The sequence below is a fragment of the Protopterus annectens genome, chromosome 12.part0 (genome assembly GCF_019279795.1).
Source record: "Protopterus annectens isolate FY-2018-M chromosome 12.part0, PAN1.0, whole genome shotgun sequence".
Classification (NCBI taxonomy): domain Eukaryota; kingdom Metazoa; phylum Chordata; order Ceratodontiformes; family Protopteridae; genus Protopterus; species Protopterus annectens.
In genome coordinates this window covers 589,809,772-589,828,956 of record NC_056746.1, presented here as the reverse complement: position 1 = coordinate 589,828,956, position 19,185 = coordinate 589,809,772, and positions in this window count along the sequence as shown.

Here is a 19,185-nt window from a genome sequence, read left to right as displayed (position 1 = left end):
AAAAAGGAACATAGTGGTACTGAGAAGCCAATCCTGATGGCAGACAAGGTCTTCCCGTCTTTCTCCCTCTGGACTAGAGTGTCTCTAATGGTATTACCAAACAGTGTAGAACCATCATAGGGGGCACTGGTAAAAGACACCTTGAAGGGCTCAGAGAACGCACACAGCCAGAGTCAAGCGCGACGCCTAGTGGCAACACCTGTTCCGGGCTGCCCTAGAGGCACCTTCAGTAGTGTGTGACAGGAGCCTCACTGATGTGTTGGACATAGAAGTTAGGGTGGCCATAAGGGAGAATACTTTCTTCTCTGTCAACATGGACCCCAGGGCAGACTCAGCGACCTCCCTGACCAGGTCCCTCTGTAGTCTGATGTGTGCCATATAGTTCAGCACATGCAATGTAAATGTGGCTGAAGCATAAGCCCACTTCCAAAAACGGTTCATGGCCTGGGATTCTCGGTCCAGCGGATGGACTGTATAGCTCTCCTGAGCAAGCTCTTTCTTGGTGGCTGCTGCAACCACCATGGCATCAACTGGGGATCCCTTAGACCAGTGCTTAGAATTTTGTCAGGGAGCTCAGGAATGGGCTCCACTATGTCCGGTTCCTTTCATGCCCGAGATGAAATTAAGCCCAAGAATGAATCTGCGGAAGGGGACACCCAGGAAGTAAAGGGTCCTGCATCGAAAGCCTCCAGGAACACCAACTCATCCAGTTTGGGGTTTTGGACAGACTGCCCCCCCCATGTTGGTGTAGGATCTCCATGATGTCTCCGAAGGAGACATCAACTGGGGTGACCAGGGGGGACCTTCCCTTCCTCCAAGTCGGTGTCTTCTGCAAAGGACTCCAGCGGGGAGGCCAAGTGCCTCCTTTTGCATGTATGTTTTTGACGGAGCTCTTTGGGGAGGGTCTCTGAGGAAGACTCAGAAAATTCAGGCCGTTCTGGTGGGGGGTGACTTCCTGGGGCCAAGAGGCAGCAGGCTTGTCCCTGAGGGGGGCAGGATGGCAGATTCTGGACCAGAAAAAGAGGGAGCCAGGATGGACTCCAAGTTGGACATCAAGGGTCTCGAAGGGGCCAAGAGAACCCTCTCCACCACGTCAAAAGCAGATGGAGAACAAATCCCAAAACTGGGAGTAGTACTGGACCCATCAATCTATGCGTCGATGGGGTAGCCAGATCCAAGCCTCAAGGTGTCGAGAGACTCTGAGTGAAAGGGCCAACTCCAAAAGTCTCGAAGCCAACACCATTCCCATCGGATCCAGCATCGAGACTACTGCTCTGAGAGTTGGATGACTCTGAACCGGTCAGACCGAGCCACTCAGGGCAACGGTCGGCATCGGGGTACCTGGGACCACTGGTGTCGACCCCTCGACGCCGAGAAATCTTAGACCCGAAGACTCTGAAGCCCGGGGTCAGAACAGAGAAGGAGCAATTGGGGGAAAAAGGCAGACTGCATGCTCTCAGCCCCATAGGGGAGGGGGCAGGCAAGACTCCCATCTGGATCTGGGTCCAGATTAATTTTCGCATGATCCTGTCCACCTCGGCTTCAGAAAGCCTGTGGCTGGACCAGATGGGGGAAGCTACAGATACTGGCCTGGAATGACGCCGAGCAGAGGCCCAAAAGGGGGATTGGGCCCGAGAGACCACAGGCAAGAAACGAAGTGACAGAAACAGAGGGGAACTCTGGCTGGGACCCGGGCGGGATTTGGCCAGGGGCTCGGTCGAAGCACAGTCGGGGAACTGCTTTTTGGGCCTATCCCACTCCTTGTGGCGAGGTTTGCCCCTGGCCTTCTTGTAGGAGGTTGATTCCCAGAGGTGGGGCGGAGGAAGAGGAGGCCAAGGCCTCAGAAGGAGGAGGGGGAAGGAGACCTCTCAGAATAAGTTTGTTCCTCCTGTCGAACAATGTGCGGGGGTTAAAGCTCCTGCAGATCGAACAAGGCATGTCCAGGTGCTGAACTCCCAGACATATAACGCACAGAGTGTGGCCATCAGAAGGGGGTAGCTTATGGCCACACTCCATACATTTCCAAAAGCTCGGCATAGGAGTTTCAGCCATGGCAGATGGAAACTCAAATACACACACACACTTGCTAGACAGGAAAGCAGGAGCTTTTTTTTTTTTTTTTTAATTTAAAGGAACCGATGCCTGAGCGCAAAGGTCACGGTTAGGGTGCAGAACTAGTAAGGGAGATAAGAAAGATAAAAAGAGAGAAGAAAAAAAGACTAGAAAAGCTTTCACTTACCCATAGGAAACTCCGAGCCAACAGATCATTATGCTAAATGAATGCACGGCAAACAAGATCTGAGGGGAGGAGGGAGACAGGGACATTATGGGTAGGGGGGGATCTTGGATCTGATACTGGAGAATGTGGCCAAGTCGGATCTGTGCTGGATCCATATTCCCACAGGTTGAAGAGCAAATGAAAACAACTTCAGATCTATCTTTTGCCAAGGATAGAAATGGAGGTTCAGACATTTTGGAAGGATTAAGGGTTTGCAAGGATGGGAAGGGAGTCTTGTACATAATTCAAACTTACAAGACTGTCCTTTTGTTCTAGGGGGTTTAAGTTTTCTTTTTTGGAACCTCCCTGCCATTGCTTTTTAAACATTTGCTTACCAGCAGCTTGCTGTGTTTGCCTATTTTGCTTTTTGACAAAGTTTAGAGGAGTGGCATTAAACCCCTTGAAAAAGTGAAAAGTCTGAAAATCTGAGAAATTATCTGAATCAGCTTACCTTCTCATAACACTTTTTAATTACCTCTACAGCACATGGTCCAAAAGCACTCTAAGGGAGATTCAAAATGTAAGCTTTGACATCCATACAAACATTCTCACAGCAGTTCCAGTGGTTACAGCTCTGGATGGAGCATCAACAGAATCATAACATTTTAAACAGCCACTTGAGTCACAGAAAAAAATCAGGTTACACATTTTTTTTTTGTCAGAAGAGGAAAACATGCCATAATATTCTTCATGTCCTCAAAAGATGCAAGCATAAACCTTACCACTTACCGTTGAGAACTCTAGAAATGCATTGCAGAACACATCTTTCCCAAATTTATTAAAAGCTTTCCCATTTTTGTGAAAAGGATGGGGTGGGTATTCCAGATGTTTAACAGCAGTTGGGTTCCCCAAAGAAATAACTGCAGCCTGGGCCTGATCTGGGATTAGTGTATAAAAACCTATTAGAATGAGGAACTTCTTTCCTGGGGGAAGCAGGCTAGTTGTCAGGCAAGTTACAGGCTGTCTAAAATATATCCTCTAATGCTGAAATGGCTGAAGGAATTGGTAAAGGCACAGGAAAATCATAACACTTCAGAGGCAGTGTAATGTCCTTATGCTCCAACTGAAACAAATGATTAATTCTGGAAATAACTTCCAAAATAAATCCTTCAGAGTGACTGGCAAAAGCCACACTTTCTTCAGAATCTGTATCAGAAACACAGAAATTGTCCCCTTCAAATTCATTTTGTGGTTCGAAAACATGAACATATTCAGAAAATGAAGAATCACTTTTTCTCTTGCCAGAAACAGCTGAACTAGAAGGGTCAAGACTCTGAGTTAAACCCTCAACTAAGCCAATAAATTACTCCTGTCCAAACTAACTGAGAGAGGAGAAGACATATGCCTAACATTTTGTTTCATTTGACAAGAATTTCGGAAGAAGCAGACCCACTTTTGCCAGACAAAACCTCCCTAAGTCACTATGCATTCCAGTCTGGTTAGGCAGAGAGGTATTCCCTGCTCTTTCTCCTGGACCAATAAAAAGAAGTTATGTACTCACCATAACATTCCATGTTTGTTGTCCATAATCTTGCCTTCATTCTTGATGGTTGGGTTTGGAACAGAGCATTGGTTCCGACTCGGCCGCATACTAAAGCTCGAGAGTTTTCACTGACTCAAGGCTATACCCTATCCCAAGATGCCTAGCGACTGTTACGCAGATCTCTTTTGAGAGAAACTAATCACTAGAATATGCAACCCAGTATAATAACTACAACAGATCCTCTGCCCATAACTCCTAAGGCATAAAGGGAATCAGGAAACTTACAGCCAATTTCAGAAAATTCCTCTTGATTCTCCAGGAAGGGGGAAGGAGGGTGGGATGCATGAATGCAGGCGGGATTATGGACAACAAATATGGAACGTTATGGTGAGTACATAACTTCTTTATGTTGTTTTACTTATTTATTTTATTTTACGTTTACTAGGAAAGTCCGACTGGACATAGGTCCATTTTCAGCGGAGGCCCGGGGAGAAAAGCTCCAAATACCAGTACAATAGAATAGAGACAATATAGTCAACATATAAGAAAAACAATGTCATACATATTAATAATACATTTGAGCATAGACAACAGAGATTAACAATATTTAAATATTTGATAGAAAGCCATATCCATAGATATAAGAATACATGAGAGTTGAGTTACTTTATTATCCCTAACATATGTGATGTAGGGGACCACAACTTGATCCATAACAGAATCCTAGTAACAGTGCAGTGGGATGGCTTAACCTGGGGAGCGACATGATAAACAAATGTAAAATAAAATAAAATAAATAAAATTATGTTGTTGATGGTTGGGACAGCGGCCCCAGCACCTTCTTTCTCGGATGGCTCAAGGGAATAAACTCTTCAGAACAGTGGAACCAAAGGATGTCCTGTTCTGGGAGGCCACATCTACTTTGTAATGAGTGATAAAGGTATGAGGGTTAGTTAACCCATGTAGCTGCAGCACAAATTCAATCCAAAGGAAGCCTGGCTTGAAAGGCAGTGGAAGTTGACATAGCTCTAGTTGAATGACCTCTAATTTTTCCTGGCAGCTGTTTATGCTGAGAGTTATAGACATAAGTAATAGTGTCTGCAAAGCATTTTAACAAGGTGACTTTTTCTGAGAATGAAACAAAACAGTTGGTCAGATTTTCTAAATTCCTTTGTCCTACGCAAGTAAAAACGTAACTGCCTATGGACATCCAGTTGGTGAAGTTTATATTCTGCCCTGTTGCCATGATTGGGGAAAAACACGGGTAGCTCAATAGAATGATTTAAATTGGCCTCGGAACATACTTTTGGCAGAAAGGAAGGACTCTGTCTTTGTGGAAAATCAAATAGGACGGAAAGACAGAGCTTGCAGTTCTGAAACCCTCCTAGCAGAAGTGGCTGCTGGAAAGATTGTCTTCCAAGATAAGAACTTTAGTGGGCAAGAGGAGGCTGGTTCGAATGGTGGGAGAATTAAAGAAGATAATACCAAATTTAGATCCCAAAGAGGTGGTGGTTCTCTTATGGGAGGTCTTTAAAGGAATGTACCTTTCAGAAAGGCTTTACATAATCTGTGGGACATTATATTGGATCCCATGTCTCCTACGTGGCAGTTTGATATGGCAGCTAGTTGTACTTGTACCGTGGCTGCCGCTGCACCCTGATTAAAGGAAAGGTTTCTGTTAAAAATTTCAGAATTGCTGATATACGGGCTGTAAAGGGGTCTATATGATTCTTGTCAGCCCAACAAGAAAATCTCTTCCATAAAGTTTCCTAGTTGTATTCTTGTGCGACATAACCAGAATGTGTCGCACTGCTGCAGATAGTTCTGGAGGCCTGGCTAAGATGGGAAGTGGAGTATCCAAGCTGTTAGCTTGTGGCTTTGAAGAGAGGGGTGGAGCATTCCTGACTGATGAGTCAGATGATCCGGCACTGGATCCAGGATCCAAGACTCCTTCTGAAGATGGGTCCATAGAAATGGGAACCATATCTGACGAGGCTAGTAAGGAGCAATGAGAATTAGCCTGCGACTCAATCACTTGGCTTTCTGGAGAACTTTGGGTATTAATGGAAATGGGGGAAAAGCATAAAGAAGTCCCGGGAGCCAATCGTGAACAAGTGCATCCCTTGGTGACTCCCCTGGAGGGGGGATTACAGCAAAGTAGCTGCTGCATTTGGAGTTGATGGATGTGGCAAAGAGGTTGCAGCAAGGCTGGCCCCACTTGTGAAAAATTTGGTTTGCAATTTCCTGTTTCAGGGGACCACTTGTGAGGCACAAGAATTTCCCTGCTTAATCTGTCCGCTATCACATTGGAAATCCCCGGGATGTGCGTTGCAGTCAGAAAATGTTAAGAAACTACACACTGATATACTCTTTGAGCCTCTCCATAGAGGGGGTAGGATCTGGTTCATCTTGTTTGTTGATGTACTACACTACGGACATATTGTCTTGTCTGTATTGCAATCGTACCTGATGGAAGAGAGCTCTGGAATGCCTGCAACACCAGAAGCACCGCTCTCATCTCTAGGACAATGATGTGCAAGTGTTATTCATGTTCTTGCCAAGTCCCTTGGACAGTCTGTCCCAGATAATGCACTCCCCCCCCACTATCTGGGAAGCCTCCGTGGTCACTGTAGCTACTGGTTGGGGGAAAACAAACGGTCAGACTATTGTTACCTGCGTGGACTGAAGCCACCATCATAGGTCGCTCTTGCAGGTGTTTGTAATGAGAATCTTGTGTGACATGGGTAACTCCTGCATGGACCACTGAACAAAGAGTAGCCACTGTAATATTCTCATGTGTAGATGCGCCAGTGAGACTAATGTTATTGCAGCTGCCATTGAACCTTGAACCTAGAGTACAAATTTTGCCTGTACTTTTTTTCTTCATGAGCAATATTGACACCTGATGGCATAACATTAGAATTCTTTCGTGAGGCAGTTTTGCTACCATGTTTTTTCTAGCAACCTTTGAATTTCTAGGGTTGCTTGATACTTTTGACTGGGTAGTATATGTCTGGGATAGATCTTGGTGGAAGGGGTGGAAAAGAAAAGGGAATGTTCTAACCCCTGGAAATGATAGACTGTATCCATTTTTCTTGAGTGATGCCCAGCCAGGCTTTTGGGTACAGTGATAATCTCCCCCCCCCCCGATTGCCTCCAGAGGTGGATAGGGAGGCCCTCCTTTCAGAAGTGCTGGAAGGGCCTACCAGAGAACGTATCTCTGTTGCCCTGACTCTTTGGACTTCCTCTGCCGCGAGGGTGGTGTCTTCCATTAAGCGTCCAGCGAAGCTCCTTGGGATTTCCAGAACCACATTTTTCCACCCTTCTGACCTTTGGGATAAGGTCTGGTAGGGACGGTGAAATGTACTCCCATGGCAGATAGAGTTTTGCCATCTTGTTCGCACCTGGTAAATCTTTCACTTTTGGCCCAACCAAAGACGAGCCGTCAAAAGGGCTGTTAATAAAGGAAGACTTGAAGGGTTCAGCAAACTCACAAAGACACATCCAGGAATGTCTCCTCAGAGCTATTCCTGTGTTTGCTGCCCTGCTCACTCCATCAGCTGCATAAGAAATGAGGAGCATGGAGGAGTTCTTACAGAGTTTAAGGTCGCAAGCTGAGAGTTCACCTTGTCAGGTACTCCCGCAGCTGTAGTACCTTGGAGGGTATCTCCTAGCTCCTTGAGGAGATCCCTCTGAAGTAAAGTGGGATAAATAATTCAGCGACCTAAGGGTAAAGGCCGCTGAAGAGAACATACACTTCCCATATCTGTCCATCGTTTGAGACTCCTTATTCGGCAGATGGACAGATAAAGTTTCGGCTAATTCCTTCTTGGTGGCCGCTGCCACCACCATAGCATCTACTGGGACACCTTTAGTTAGAAATTGTTTGTCCTCCGAGGCTGTAATAAATTTGTTGGGCCTCCTTGAAACTGGTTCCATACCTTTCGACTATCTATACCAAGGAGCTTGTCGAAAGGGGGAGACACCCAAGAGGTGGAGGGTCGAGAGCCAAATGTCTCCAGGTATACAGACTCATCTTCAGAAGGGGAGAGGGTCTTCCAGTCATCTCTCTGTTTCAGGTTCTCCAAGATGTCTGAAAAGGAGACATCCTCAGAGGGTGACCATGGAGATGCTTCTGAATCTTATAAGTCTGTATCCGACGTGACAGACTCAGGGGAGTCTAGGTGTTTCATCTTACAAGTTCTCTTCCATGGGACCTCCTCGGAGGGATACTCTGGGGAGGTTTCAGAAGAGAGGGTCTCACCCATTGGGGCTTCCTGGGGCACTGGTTCTCCACGCCTGGGCTGGAGGGATGGTGCAGAGGTGGACAATGGCCCTTTTGGGGAAAGATTAGCTGGAACCGAGGGTGGAGCAGTCTCTGAGGAAAGCACACTCCTCATCACCTCGAAAGCACCATGATCCTGGCCCGAGAGAGCCTCTGGCTCCGAGGAACCAGGAGACCTCCACCACACCAAGGAGGATGGCTCCAACGCTGATGTGGGCACCGAACTCGCATGCGCCAAAGCTCCAAGTGGGAGTGTTGAATCCGACAAGGAATGAAGGTGAGACAGGACAACATAACATCAGTGGTTTTCCTTTTCCCACCAAGGACATTCCAGCAAACTGCAGAGGAAGTACCTAACCCCTGGTCCATGGTGGCTGTAAGGACTACAGTGCAGGGAGACAAGGAAAACAGTCTGCAGAATCAGAAATGGCTACAGCAGTGCCTAAGGCATTTTAGCACCCTGTTGTGGTGGCAAAGGATATTTATTATTTTTTTTTTTGGGGCTGGTAGAAGGAATAATTTTTATTTAACATTTGTTAACTAGGAAAGTCCAACTTGGAACAAAGCCAATTTTCAGCGGAGGCCCGGGGAGAAACCCTCCAGATGCATGGCTTTTAATGTGGGAGGAAACCGGAGCACCCGGAGGAAACCCACACGAACGCAAGGAGGACATGCAGACTCCGCACAGAAGGCATTCCAGCAGAGAATCAAACTGGAGAACCTCTTGCTGTGAGGCGATGTTACCACTGCATCATCCAACCCACGAATAACTTGAGGAACTGGGAGGTTATTCCAATGCAAAGCAAAAAGGATGCCTGATTCCTAGGGAGACCTGGCAGCAGTAGCCTGTAAATCAGTTAAGTAGTTAAAAAAAACAAACAAAAAAAAGTTACTTTTCCACAAAATAACAGTAAAAAGCACTTGAAAGACTTACCCAAGCCGTAAAAGTAAAATATCACAACTTTTACCAGTAAAAATGTACTTTTAAATTAGTTTCAACAATTTTTTTCCCACAAAAGCGAAAATGTTCCTGTTTAAAAGTCACTAAAAAGTAAAAAGACAGTTGCTATATATATATATATATATATATATATATATATATATATATAAATATAAAAGCAACTTTCCCCAGCTTAAATTTTATAATGCCACAGAAAAGTTTGCTTTCTGTCATAAAAAGTAAAATTTGTAAGCCCCTTCCCCAAAATGGAAGTTACTGCCTGGCAATGGAAAGAATAAAGAAAGCAAAAAAAGATGCCCGATTCCTGGGGAAGCATGGTAGCAGTAGTCTGTAAATCAGTTAAGTAGTAAAAAAAGTTACTTTTTCCACAAAATACCACAGTAAAAAGCACTTGAAACACTTACCCAAGCTCCTTAAAGTAAAATATCACAATTTGTACCAGTGAAAATGAAAATGTAGTTTTAGTTTCAACAATTTCTTTTCACAAAAGTAAAAAAATGCTCGTGTTTAAAAGTCACTAAAAGAAAATGACAGTTAACACACTTCTCCTAGCTTAAATTTTATAATGCCACAGAAAAAGTTAACTTTCTGTCATAAGTAAAATTTGGAAGTCCCCCCCCCCCCCCCCAAAGGGAACTTACTGCCCAGCAGTTAGCCTATCACTGATCCTTCAAAGTCCACAAGAAGAGCACACTCTGGTGACAGGAAAAGTCTAAAGGGCTTGGCACTCAAACTACTATTTTTTCAGCTTAGTTTGAGATAAATAATGATTTAGGTGTGTGGAAGGTACCCTTGAAGCTGGCCTGCTGTTGTATCCTATGCAGGATATAACCCCATATAGTGAATGCTACAGCAAAAATGATCAATATAATGAACATTTAGAGATAGAGAGCACCTCTCTGTACGACAAGGTTGCTAAAAATGCAAGTTGCTCATTGGAATGGAAATTCCTGACTGGAGGTTCATAATTAGTAACTGATGCTTCATAAAAAAACTTTAAATTTGGTTGCTTATGAGTTATATGCATAACATTTCATCACTGTCCTCTTGTACATCAAAATTCAAATAAAAGGTTCTAAACATTGTTGAAATTACTTCATTCTAAGAATCATTCAGAATAAAAGTCATTTTAACACATTAAAGAACAGTCATATACATGTATTCAAACAGGCATTTTTCTTTTAGTCAAATTTTTCAAATTTGTTTTAATCAGGTCTGTTTTTAACAGCCTCTTTATGCAGTAAAACATTTTTGATCTCTTACACTAACAGCCAATTGTTTCTAAACTGCTTTGTGATAAGAAACCCAGCAAGAAACATTAAAATTTACAACTAGATTAAAAAACATAAAGTTGCATGAAAAGTGCATTACAGGAATATATAAATAAAAGTTCACAATCAAATTTTTCCTGTGGAAAAGCAGAATGTTAATCTGTGATCCTGCTGGCAAATTGTAGTAATGGTCTTTGTAAAATGGAAATAAAAAAATGTTTACCTACTGCACATTAGTGATACAAACATGAGAAAAAAAGGTCAATGCAGTCTTCAAGAACACATTTTTTGAGCTAGACTGCATCACCTGTAGGAGGAAATTAATTTTTTAGACATTCAATCAAATTATACTTGAACTGACAGTGTGTGGCTATGAAGCAGCACCAGCACCCTTAAGCAGTTTAAAAACTTTTGTGCTTTTACATTACAGAGAATCAGAACAGATTACCATTAGAAAGATTTGTGTTAACTTTTAAAATCTATAGAAGTGATGTTAAATGAAGAATAAAACATTAACAAGTCCCGACATGTGTACTTAAAACACATGCTCTTTCAAAAAGCCTTCTGGAAAGGAAAGGGACAGTAGGAATACCTTGTCTCCTGCATTCTGCCTGGGTGCAAAATTCCCAGTACCACCAATAAATAGTTTGTACTGCAACTGCAATACACTGCTGCAATAGCCATGCCTCTTTTCCCTCACATTGATTTAGGTATGCGCGCATTCCACCACATACCTAGTTAAGACTCCCTACCAAACTTAATACCTTCCGGGAATACAAGAAATTACACACTTGAGAAGCTTGTACACCAACCACCACAGGGGTGGGGGCAGGGCTTACACACAGTAATTTAAGGTCTCTAAAATTTTTAGTTGTGAAAGAAGGCGTTAAAGAGCAGGCAAACAGGAAACATAACTCTAGAAGCAGCAGTCAGTGACAAAGCATTATTTTTAACCCTGACTGTGCTGCTAATGAACACAGTTCAGCTAGTGACTATGGTACTGAATGTGAAAGCCACAGAAGTGGGTACCAGAAACTTAAGCCAACTTGCCCAGTTCAAAGGAAAAGAGGAGATGGACTCTATTTGGGAATTGTCTCCTAGAGGCAGCTAGTGAACAAAGCTATTCACTTAATGCATTTCGTGATGCAGGCAGTACATTAGCTGGCATAAGCATGCGTGTAGTTGTGTATTTTCTAATGTCCAATGTGTGCAGTAGAAAAACTTCTGAAAGTAAGACTAAGAAAGAAGCATCATTTATTTCATCCAAAGCAGATACGGGTAGTAGCAGTGGTCCAGATGACGGAAGAGTCGGCTGGGGAGGAAGAATTGTGTTCACTCTTCCTGGGGGGGGGGGGTGCCCTATGTACGCATTTGATGAGGGTATGCAGACGTTCAGATTCAGGTTGCTGAATGTCTCCATGAGTGATACATTCCTTCAGGCAAAACTGCCCCCCTTTTGAAAGCAAATATGTGTCAATTCCTTAAACAGTGATTCCTGTCTGTCTCTCACAAATGAGCATTGCCAACATTGCACTGGAGTTACTATGTGACCCCTTGACTGTCTAATGCAGGTAGAGAAATATTATGGAGATTCTTCTCTTATACGGATTTGGGTACTGCAGCCAATACCTTTCAAAAGACTGGCTGCTGAAGAAAGCCCAAATGGCAACAAACTATACTAGAAGTGATGCTTCCCACAGCAAACTGGAGACACCTTCTGTGCTATGTTGTGCCCAAATAATTTACAGTTTATGCAAGTCCGAACTTGTTCCAACAGGTAAGCTAGAAGGAATGTTATGCCAATGAAGCTCTTTTGGGTGCAAAATATGGTCAAAAGGAATATCTATAAACTATTAGCCCTATATTTTAATTTTTCCAGGTTGTAGCAAATAAAAGAACCTCCACCAAAGCACTCCAAGATTCAGGACTGCATCAGAGCAGTTAGTGCTATCTAGTCCTATATTAGGCATCTTAACCATCACTGATACTTCTGAGCCTTCTTTGTATGATGAGGCAGCCCTATCACCTATTATCTTTACGGGACAGCTAGATTTAAAATTAGTAGACGTGAAAGAATGAGATCCTAAAGGTTCTCCCCAAGTATTTGCTTCCTCTTCTGGAGGTCACTGTCTACTCTGGCTTAACAGCACTCTCCCCAAGAAACACTGCATTCAGGATACTGTTCCTGAGCTTCACCTTAAAGGTCAGCTAATCTTACCCAGGACCTCTTATGTAGATATACACCTGAACCAACCACCCTAGTCAGTGTGTGCATAATTGAGAATGCCACTGAAAACACAATCCCTGTAAAGTTATCCTCTAGAAACTTCACAAATGTGGTATTGGAAATGGGATGAGAAAGTTGGTGGCACTAATCCCCAAAGGCACAGAAGAGCTCTCTCAACACATCAGTTCTCATATCTTAGACTCCTTTACCAGGCACAGCAAGCAGGTGAATTGGTCTTGGCATCTATGCTTGACCCCCAAGATCACAGAAGATTCAACAACTGAATGCCTTGTTTAATTGGCCTACTCACTCAAGTGATCATTTCAAAAGGGCATCTGTGGACCAAAGAGAGACAGACAGGTTGCCTTAACTGGCTTCATGATGAATGTCAATAATTCAGGATTTATCCGGCCTCTTCCAATAAATTCTTCATGGTGGTTCTGGAAGAGAGAGATTCAAGCCAGACAAAAATATTCGTCTTGACAGTGAGGTCCTCTACGTAGCATGGGTCACCTGCAGAGGAAGTAGAAGGGTAGTAGCCTCAGTATCCATGTCAGCATCTCAGAAAGAAACAGCCTCATTGCCTTCAGACTCCTCATGGTAGAGCTTAGTGTTCACCTCACACAGTGCTCATTCAAGATCATAATTTTGCACCCAAAACTCAAGTTCTTCTCCAATAAAAGCATATTTCTGATGCCTAGCCCTTGAGAGGCAATCTATGGTGCCAGACTGACCAACTTACCTCAACCATGAAGTGCCAACCCAAATGAGTGTGAAGGGCTGTCCCAGAAGGGAAATCCTTGACCAATTCTATTGCTGACTCATGACCAGGTGACTCAAGTGGCTATATCCTGGGATTAAAGCCGGTTGTAAAAACCCTAAAATGCAAGTACTAGGATAGGAACCCGAGAACTTTCTTTGGTCCCTTTCATCTTCCAAGGCATGGGATGAGTACAGACTCAAGTCCTGGATAGCAGAAGATCAGCTCAACATCTTCAGACACCCAAGAGGTACTGTAACTCACTGGGACTTATTGTTTGAAAGATAAATCCTCAACTTCCTCTCTAAGAGCATGTCTTTGTGGAAGTGTTCTGGCCAATGATGGAGGTTGTACACAGAACTATTCCACTTACCCCTACATGAGGTACTTTGACAGTCATAATCGTTTTTGGTCACAAGGTAGGCCAAAAGCTTCATCATACAGTGCTTTCACATGACAGCACTAAATTAGCACTTGTGGCAGTGTTTTTATTTTATGTGATGCTCAATCTTGAGAAAATAAAGGCAACACCAGTGCATGTTTTGGCTTGCTATCTGACAGCCACACAGACACTTGGTACCTTATTGTTAAGGCACACAAATACATAACCTTGCTTAAGAAAAAACAAATATGAACTGGAACAGTGGAGAAAAATGGCAGGTTCAGGGGATATGTTTACTTATTCAATAGGTACGCTACATTGTGGAATGATTTATACGGGAACCTGGGAATTCCCAAAAGTGTTTTTTTTTTTAACTGAATGTTCATTACTGGTGAAGAAACCCAACCACAGACCTATCAAGGAGGGCCCTTGATGATACATCTTCATACCTGCTGTATATATATATATATATATATATATATATATGTATGTATATATATATATATATATATATATATATATATATGTATATATGTATATATATATATATATATATATATATATATATATATATATTAAAAAAAAAACCTGCAATAGATAGCTTTTGTGAAGAATGTCAGGCAATAAAATAAAGTAACGCACATGAGGAAGTCCAAAAGGAGAGATGGGGTAGGGGGTTCAGAAGACATATTACCAAAGCAAAGTATTATAGCAAGCTTAATTATTGGAATGACATCCCAAGCATTACATTTGACAAAAGTTCATCCACCACTCCCTACTTCTCATTTTTGAATATGGGGTCAGTGTGTTACATCAATAGTGACCATCATCTACAGCCAATGTTCACTCTGCTGGGTGGCTAGCCCTGACACGGTTGCTCTTCCATACCACACACATGCAAGCATATTCACAGCTATTGACAACTTAGTGTCCAATCCTCCTACTGCATGTCTTTGGAATGTGAGAGGAAACTGGATTACCGTGGAGAAAACCTAACTGAACACAAGGAGGACATGTAGACTCTACAGAAGGCACCCCAGCTAAGAAATGAACAGCAGAATCTCTTGCTGTTTGGTGACACCACCACCTGCGGCTTCACTGTTCCTTCCAAAGTTTAATAAAAGTGCGAACCAATAAACAAATGGCTACCAAGTAAATAACTGCAATGGAATCATGTTTAAAGCAAGCTCTGAAAGCAGTCATATTGAAAGTAAAGAGACACTGCCATCATTTTTAAGAGCAATTCAGTGGCTGTGATAACACAGTACATTTAGCAATCCAGCTGATAACAGTATGCTTCCTGCCCGCAAGCTATCTCCTGAGCAAAAGAAACAAAGATAAGATACATTCATACAGCTGATCTATGACTGGAAGTTCCCATGCTTGGAGACAGACACACGTGGTGATGTCACACAATGGCTATAAAAACATGCTTGTACCAGTCTTTCTCTGTTACCAGCAAGTACTTTCCTGTAAATCCAAACAATGACCATGGCTCCTCACCCCAGGTATTCATTCAGATTTCTGGAAGAAAGACTGGGGAGGGCCCACATGCTTGTCCATGGTGGATTTCAAGAACCTCTGATTTCTTCAAAGGAGAGGTCATCTGGTAGATAGCTGTATGCAGGAATGCCTTTGTGTCCAAGATAATAGTTTCCATATACACTGATTTTTTACAGGAAGCAAAGGGGTAGGAGACCTTGCCTCATCCCAGACTGTGAATATTCATACACAGATGCTTGTTAGCCAAACTATGTTACTAAGTAGGTGCCAGCTGATAAGGGGCAAAGTCATCCAATGATGGAGAGGAGACACATCAGGTTTGCATCGAACCTGGTAGTGACACCAGACTATGCCCCCTAACACTGCACAGTTACACTAATGCTGAATGAAGTATAGGGTTTCAGCTGCAAACCTTACCATGAGAAAACTCAGTGGGCTTTCCTCAACCTGGGCTATTGAGCGCTGCTGGACCCAGTAGTGGGGGAAGGAGAAGGGAAGATGGTCCTTGGTCAGAAGTGCTACCACTGATCAATGGCCAGGTGATGTGAAGTATGGGTCTTTGGGATCTGAACATTCACATGTTCTGGCCGATCAAGTGAGCAATGGGGTGCACCCCTGCTGATGCTGTTTGTCATCTACAAGTTTGGTGGGATTACATAAACGTTAGCCCTCACTGGATAAGGGTGTGACAAAGGAAATGAGTAGCCTTTTCAGGAATTAAATTACTTTTAGAAGGGCAAGACCATTGACTGCCATGCAGGTGCTTAGCTCTGGATGGTTTACCAGCATTGACATGGGGGTCTGGAAAAGGAACGGTCTCATCAATCACTGTGCTGGACATCTGATGTGCTGCCATTATGTGGGTAGTGACATAGGTCAGAAGCTTTTTCATCCTACTTCTACAGATTGTCACATATGCTAGTGATTCACCTTATCCTCAATTAACCCACCAGTGTGGGTCCTGACTTATTACCTGACTGCCACGTGAACATTTAGTAAGACTTCATGCTATAAGCATGGAAAGTGGGAACTTTCTGACTAAAAATATCAAGACCAAGAACTTACCTGGGTGACTGGAAAAAAAGTAACTGCCAGGCTTAAGAGTTAGGTGCAGCCTCCTTTATGTGAAACATGACTTTAAGGGGTAAGCCAGAATATACCATATATGCTACAGTGTGTTATGTATTTCAAGAAAAAGGATGTCAAATTGAAAATGTCGGGGGACAAGACAGATTAAAAAAAAAAGAGACCCATTGGAAGAAAGTCTCCATTGTAACATCTCTTCTGTCTTCCTAAACCCACACAATTTCTTTGGATAAAAGTTGAACTGGCGGTGTATGTCTAAGGTACAAAAGCTTCTCTCTCACCCTGTGATTTTGTCTGCACAAGCAAAACAGGGAGCACAAGTGATTGTCAAACCTTTAATACCATTTTCATGAAGTAGTACATGTTGGTCCAGATGGATAACCATCAGTGCAGAAGACTATATGGCTTTCCCTAGAGATCAGAGACTTCAAAGCTCAGAGACCCTACAAGCAGGGGTGAAACTCGCATGTATTAAATCAGCCTGTATGAATGTAGGATGAGCAAAACTGTCAATTATAAAGTTCAAGTCCCATGGAGAAAATGGATTCTTTAAAGGTGGGCAGAGATGCAGAACCCTTAAAAAATGGTATATGTGCTTTACCATCCACTACTGGATCAAAATTCTGCCATCCACAAATTCAAAATGTGTTGATGCTAAGCAGATATGTCCTGACAGAGAAATAACGGACATGGGGAGATGTCTAAGATGTCTCACGATCTTCTACAAGCTCACTAGGAGAGGCAAAAGAAACATTTCCACCCAGAAGGAGAACACCTCTTCCATACAGAAGTGATAAAAGAGAAGGTTCCAAGCAGTGTCCATTTTCTCTGAAATTCAAGATATGAGAATTCAGCAAGAAATAATGGATCAAAGGGAAGAGACCAATTCTGGGGTAGAGTTGGCTTCCACACCCCAGGAATTCATTCAGATTTCTGGCAGAAAGATTGGGGGGGGGCACAGGCCTGTTAAGGGGGACTTCCTTGTCTTGAACTGGGATGACTTCTCAACTGTCCAGAATCTCTCAGAATGTCCACATTCTTGCTTCACATTTCCGGCCTGAGCCTCATAAAATCTGTGATTTTCTGTCAAATTATGAAGGATTGAAATCACAAATTAATGACAGAGATTAGAGTTTCAGATTTCATATCATCCGCAGCGTTGTCAACTCACAGCAAGAGGTTCTGATTCAATTCTCGGCTAGGGTACCTTCTGTGCGGAGTCTGCATGTCCTTCCTGCATTCGTGTGGGTTTCCTCCGGGTGCTCTGTTTTCCTCCCACATCACAAAGACATACATCTAGAGTGTTTCTCCCCGGGCCTCCGCTGAAAATTGGCTTTGTTCCAAGTCGGACTTTCCCGGTAAACAGATGTTAAATAAATAAATATACTAGCACAGGTCCTGTTATTCTAGCAACTTTCTGTGTTTATAAGAGCAATATTTAAAATCTATCTGTACCTATTTTTGGCTTTGTCCAGAATTTTTGCGCTAAGAGGTTGAGAGGTATGTCCTGTGATGACAGGCAAACTGCCTAAAACTACAAATCTTCTTGGCCAGGTTATAAGGAAATAAGGATGAGTCTTGGTCTTTCTTCTCTGACTACTGTGATTAGCTGTGGAATCAAAATGAGTGCCCACCATCCAATAATTTTGAAATGCTGAACTGAGCAAGAAACTGTGATTAGTTGTGGAATCAAAATGACTGCCCACCATCCAATATATATTCCTGCATGGAAAATAGTTCAATGTCCTTAGTATTCTAATGATGTAAGATCTTCACTAGATAGGATTTATGACACTATAGCACTTGAAGACTGCAAATGCAGCTCAAGGATTCAACAAGCACATTTACTTTTCCTTGGAAGTGAATGCTTAAGGATGATGGCTCTGTCTATGGTCTGCTGCCCGATGAGCAACATCACTCTGCCAATGGAGTATGAGCACATGCTACCCTGCCAAATAATGAACTACACAAAAGGTCTGTCTGATCTAAGCAAGAGGCACTCTGGTAGCAGACAGACTGGCAAGAAAGGAGGTTTGACATAAATGGATTGCCTGGGCTGTAATCAGGGTTTTTTTTTTTTTAAACTCCCTGCCACTGGCCTGGTTCTCCACCCAAATTCTAGTGAAGCAATTTAATGCAGAAAGCACTACTGAATGGGCTAGCATAAAAAACAAATTCTCAGTTCAGCTTTAGTTTAGCAGTAGAACGACCTGCCTGCAACTCACTGTCAGATGTGCAAGACCTAAAAGCACTAGTCCAGATACTTCAGGAAATAAGCTGCAATTCAAGCAGCAGAACAGCAAATAGTGAATGCTGAAACTTGCTGTTGCACTCTTCAAATTTTTCTACATAGGACGTCATCCTTACACTTCCCAATGTGGGTAGCAATCCCACCACTTATGCAGCACTCAAGATCACTGAACCTTAGAATAAGGGGTTTAAATCAAAGATACTGTAACGTAAGACACATTTATCATATTATGTTGTGTGTCAGAATAGGTTATATTTGTGTTTGTAGCTTTGGGGATCACAAGTACAGTCTTTGCACTTTCAATAGGCACCTCTGCAATTTTCTCTCTGTGGAGAAATTGTGTCTGCAACTTGCTCTCTTTCTTGGGAAGTACTGTTGCCCATTTTTAAGGTCAAAGCACATTTCCCCACTTTAAGAAGTGTTACAGAGGTTATCCTCAGTCAAACAGGTATATCCTCTCTTCAGAAACTCAAAAACAACACAAGTACTTCATTGACACGCACTAATCCTGGAAGAAAGTCCTCAATATATCACATTGGGTTATCATATTAATAGAATATATGCAAACCAAGTAAATACCTGTGGATGTGACCCATGACAACAAATTTATGGCACCAGAGGTACACCTGGCATAACCATGACTACAGCAATCAAAAAAATCAACCCGGATTACATGACTAAATTGGTCTAAAATAAGC